The 5,574-nt window shown below is 39.4% G+C and overlaps 1 non-coding gene across 1 annotated transcript; it reads right to left on the reverse strand.

Moving 5' to 3' along the window:
- Positions 1–365: 365 nt before the first annotated feature.
- On the reverse strand, positions 366–472 carry LOC120242928. The gene has a single exon (XR_005531184.1). It is a non-coding gene; the product is annotated as a U6 spliceosomal RNA (small nuclear RNA).
- Between the last annotated feature and the right edge of the window lie 5,102 nt (positions 473–5,574).

Here is a 5,574-nt window from a genome sequence, read left to right on the forward strand (position 1 = left end):
CAAATAGTTTATTGTCAAGTTGGTTTCCATATAACACCCAGTGCTCATCCCCACAAGTGCCCTCCTCCATGCCCATGTTCCCCCTCCCCCCTACATCCATCAGTCCTCAGTTTGTTTCTCAGCATTCAAGAGTCTCTCATGGTTTACCTCTCTCCCTTTCCCCCACCATTTCCTCCCTTCTTCTCCCGCATGGTCCTCAGTTAAGTTTCTCCTAATCCTCCTATACGTGCAAACATATGGTACCTGTCCTTCTCTGCCTGACTTATTTCGCTCAGCATAACATCCTCAAGGTCCATCCATGTTGCTACACATGGCCAGATTTCATTGTTTCTCATTGCCATGTAGTATTCCATGGTATAGATAAAAAAAATATGGAACGCTTCACGAATTTGCGTGTCATCCTTGCACAGGGGCCATGCTAATCTTCTCTGTATCGTTCCAATTTTAGTATATGTGCTGCCGAAGCGAGCACTGTTCTTTCTCTAAATCTTATGTTGATCACCTAGATTTAAAACGTTTCTCCTTTTCTATGATATATGTTTAAGGTTAAATCTTTAACCTCATTCCACACATTTTGCCTCAGTATAGATCACTTCTAAATATAAGTGTTTTATATTTTCCACTGTGGCTTTTCCCTTAAGCCATTAATTTCTTAGAAATTTAGTTTTATTTTCCAAATATATGAGTTTTGGGGGAGGGGGGATCTTTTTTCCCCTTTAATTCTTAATTTGCTGCATTGCAGTCAGGGAATGGGGTCAGTGCAGTGTGTTTTCTTTGGTATTTGTTGACCTTTCCTTTTGGCTTAGTTTATAGATAATTTTTTTAGTCTATTTTTTAAATTTATTTATTTATTTTTTACAAATAGTTTATTGTCAAATTAGTTTCCACATAACACCCAGTGCTCATCCCCATGAGTGCCCTCCTCCATGCCCATCCCTCCTCCCCCCCACATCCATCAGTCCTCAGTTTTTGTCAGCATTCAAGAGTCTCTCATGGTTTGCCTCTCTCCCTTTCCCCCACCATTTCCCCCCTTCTTCTCCCCCTTGTTCTTCAGTTAAGTTTCTCCTAATCCTCCTATACGTGCAAACATGATATTTGTCCTTCTCTGCCTGACTTATTCGCTAAGCATAACACCCTCAAGGTCCATCCATGTTGCTACACATGGCCAGATTTGTTTCTCATTGCCATGTAGTATTCCATGGGGCTTAGTTTATAGATAATTATTATAAATGTTACAATGTTATATGCATGTTTGAAATCAAAGTGCTTTTCTTATTATTTGTTTACAGAATTATATTTCATATATATGATATATATATATCATATATATATGGGGGTTGTTCATTGTATTACTCAAAACTTTTATATCCTGATTATTTTGATTGATCTATCAGTTTCTTAGAGAGTTGTAATAAAGTCTCTTAGTATGTTGGTGGATGTTTGTTTCTCCTTTTAGTTCCGTCAATTTTTGTCTCACATATTTTGACTCTTTGTTTAGGGGTTAGGGTTAGGGTTTGTAGGAATTGATAAATATAATTTGTCTTCAGACTCCTTCTCTTTCTCTCCAGGTCTCCCAGTCCACCCACGGAATTGTATTCCACAAGAGGGACTTTCACTATTTTACCGAATGTCTCCTTCAACTCCTCAATTTCTAATTCATAAATGGTCTGTGAAAGCGTCTCACCTAAGATTTGACCATTTTTTCACAGGATAGCAAGACAGGGGTAGAGACTCTCATGGCAAGAAGAACCAAGGTGTGGCAGAGAAAGGTAAGGGAGAGACCTGGACAATGTAGTTGAAAGGAGTAAGATATGCTCTGATCTGCGCCAGACTAAGAGGGAAGGAGTGAAGTAGCTGAAGGGGCCAGGGACCAAAGGAGGGCAGACAATACCTGGCTGTGTTGTAAGTAGTGTTTAGACCGAGACAGTGATGTATCATTTTTTAAATGATTTATTTAACCCCCTATAATTAACATACAGTGTTATTATTAGTGTCAGGTGTACAACATAGTGATTTAATAATTCTATAGATTACTCGGTGCTTATCATGGCAAGTTGTACTTGTAATCCCCTTCATTTATTTCACCCATCCCCCCACTCACCTCTCCTCTGGAAATGGAGATAAAAAAAATTGCTCCTATCAAAAAAAATAATGATCCTGTCTTTTTCTTCTCATTACTTTCCAAACCCTATGGCAGTATCTATAAATGCATGTCCTTACAGAGCTTCCCCTGATGTGAGGCAGGCACACTACCCCCACTGTGCTGATGAGGTTGTCAAGGCTCAGAGAGCTGAAGTAAGTTGAGATTAGCTCCGCCTACTTTGAGGTCAGGGTAACAAATTTTAAAAATGGAAGGAGAAAAAAAGATAAAGAATCAAAAATGGTTAGGGGTGCCTGGGTGGCTCAGTCGGTTAAGCATCTGACTTCAGGTCAGGTCATGTTCTGATGGTTTGTGAGTTTGAGCCCCACATTAGGCTTGCTGCTGTCAGTGCAGATGCTGCTTCAGATCCTCTGTCTCCTCTCTGCCTCTCCCCCATGCTCTCTTGCTCTCTCTCTCAAAAAATAAATAAACTTAAAAAAACGAATCAGAGATAGTTAAATCAGAAACAGGTAGTGGGGAGAGGAGAGGAGGGATGGGGTATAATAAATATCCAAACAGTGTTAACCATAAAAGAAAAGATAGACAAATCAGAAAATGTAGACATATTAAGGGTGTAGTTTCAGCTGCAGACTAGGTACAGTCTCATGGAGGAAGCCTTAGAGCACAGTTTTGCAGCTTTGGCAGAGTTCTGGCCCTGGTAGGAAGCAGGGATGGGTGTACACAGGGTAGACTAAGACAGCTCCTGTTTGACCCATGGCAATTCCTTGGAGAAAGGGGCAGCTGTGAGTTATCTGGGTAACTGAAGATTGGGTAAATTACTTAGTTAAAGGGATCTGTGTAGGGCAATGACAATGTACACTATACATATCTGTTTGTAAAAAAGATTATTAAGATTGTATTGAGGTTTCTGCTTCTGGAAGATGAAGTAGATGTACTTTCCCCTATTCTTCCTGCTAAGTAAAACAAAAGCACTGAATACTACATATAAACAATCATAAGAAGATTCTGTAAGGTGAAGAGAAGGCAGACCAGCTACGGACCTGAGTTCCCGCCCCCCCCCCAAAGTTCACTATTGTCAACTTCCTGTTTTGTTTGTTCTGCCTTAAAAATCCCAAAGGGAGGCTAGAAAAGCCAGCAAACTCAAAATCCAATGGGCACAGACAAAACAAAAGAGCCGACCCCAAAAGCCTGCTCTCCTGTTGAAGGACCAGGAAAGGGGCCGACAAGCAAGACAGACACTTAGACAACATGCACTCTACAGAGAAACTTCAGTCCCGCCTTTATCCTGGCCAGCAAAGGCTGAGTAAAAAGGCTAGACGTCCACTTTTGCCCCACTGTAAAAATGTATTCACTCCCCAGGTTCTGTGCACCCGGGAGGTTTCATAAAAGGCTGAGTTGGGGCCAGTATTTCCATCCCTGTAGGGTGGTAATGAGCACCCTTCTTCCCACACAGTATCAGTTGCGACCAAATGGGGATCCTGGAGTTCCAACCCTATCTAGTGTTAATGCAGTGTTCCTCCCCCTTTTTGCTGGGATGGCTACAGATGGGGCTTAGTAGAGAGTGAGGACTTTCATGATTTCCCAGTAGTAACAATCCCTCTTTTAACCCCGCTCAAAAGGTATCAGTGGAGACCACATGGGGAACGGTGATGAGATGTCCCCCCCCCTTCTTATCCAGGGTAGAATTAACAGAGGCCTACTGGGGAACCTAATCTTCCACTTCCACCCAGCTGTTATGAGTCCCTTTCCTCCTTTCTCCATGCCCCTTTTCCCAGTGTAAAGAGAGGCTGAGTGGAAAACCTGGACTTCCACCCCCACCTGATAGTAATAAGGTGGTATCCCCTTCTCTCATCAGATTGGCGTCAGAGGAAGCCTGCTAAAACACACGATTTAAATACGATCCTGGATTTTATAACACAATGCACAAAATATCCAAGTTTCAAGTGAGAATCATGTCTTACCAAGAACCACAGAGAGCTCATACTAAAGGAGACAATCAACAAATGCTAATACTGAGATGACACAGCTGTCCAATTATCTGACAAGAATTTTAAAGCAACCATCAGAAAAATTCTTCAACAAGTAATTATTACAAATACTCTTGAAACAAATGAAAAAATATAAAGTTTCAGAAAAGAAATAGGAAGACTAAAAAAAGAAATAAAGATATAAAAAAGAATAAAATGAAAAAAATAGAACTGAAATATATATACCCAAAAGGAAAAAAAAAACCCTCAATGGATAGGCTTAATAGCAAAATGGGAAGGATACAGGGAAGAATCAGTAAACTTGAACAATAAAAGCTATGTAGTCTCAACAGCAGAGAGAAAATAGCCTGGAAAAATATGAGCAGAACCTTATGGACTTGTGGGACAAAAAGAGATCTTACATTTGTGTCATCAGAGTCCCATAAGCAGAAGTTTGGAGGAGGGCTGAAAAATATTTTAAAAAATTGTAATAATGACTAAAAATTTCTAGCATTTGGCAAAAAACATAAGCCTACAGATTGAAAAAGCTGGCCAAAACGCAAATGGATTAAATCCAAAGAAATTCCTTTTTTTAAAATGTTTTATTTATTTCTGAGAAAGAGGGAGAGACAGCGTGAGCAGGGGAGGGTCAGAGAGAGGGAGACACAGAATCTGAAGACTGGCTCCAGGCTCTGAGCTAGCTGTCAGCACAGAGCCCAATGCGGGGCTCGAACCCACGAACCATGAGATCATGACCTGAGCTGAAGTCAGACGCTTAACTGACTGAGCCACCGGGCGCCCCTCCAAAGAAATTCCTACAAAAATATATTATAGTCAGTCTTCTGAAAATCAAAGACAGATTTGGCTTGAAAGCAGTCAGAGAGAAATGGCACATTACTGATGGGAAAAACAAGTCAAATGACAGTGTATTTCTCATCAGAAACCATGAAGAGTGGAAGGAAATAACAAAATATTTGTCAAGTGCAAAAAGAACTGTTAACCCAATGAAAATATATTTCAGGAATGAAGAGGAATTAAAGACATTCACAGATGGGGGAAAACTAAGAGCATGTGTCACCAGCAGATCTACCCTAAAAAGAATGGCTAAAGAAAGTTCTGTAAACCAAAAGGAAATTAAAAAAGAAGGACTCTTGGAACATCAAGAAGAAAGAAAGAACACAGAAATAAAAATATGGGTAAACACATTTCCCTTGTCCTCTTGAGTTTGTTTGATGGTCGAAGCAAAAATTATAATACTCTTCAGTGTAGTTCTCAATGAATATATAGAAAATAATTGACACAATTATATTATAAATGGGGAAGGGTAAAGGGACATAAAGGGGATAAAGCAACAATTCACTCAAAATGTTAATACCAGTTGACTTTGATAAGATATATCTATATCATATAATAATAAATTAATAAATTATATAATGTATATAATTAATAATTATGTTATGAATAATTATATATTTATATATAATATGCAAATATATAATATTATAA

Source organism: Hyaena hyaena, unplaced genomic scaffold, assembly GCF_003009895.1.
Source record: "Hyaena hyaena isolate Hyena2069 unplaced genomic scaffold, ASM300989v1 scaffold_321, whole genome shotgun sequence".
In the NCBI taxonomy this organism is placed as follows: Eukaryota; Metazoa; Chordata; class Mammalia; order Carnivora; family Hyaenidae; genus Hyaena; species Hyaena hyaena.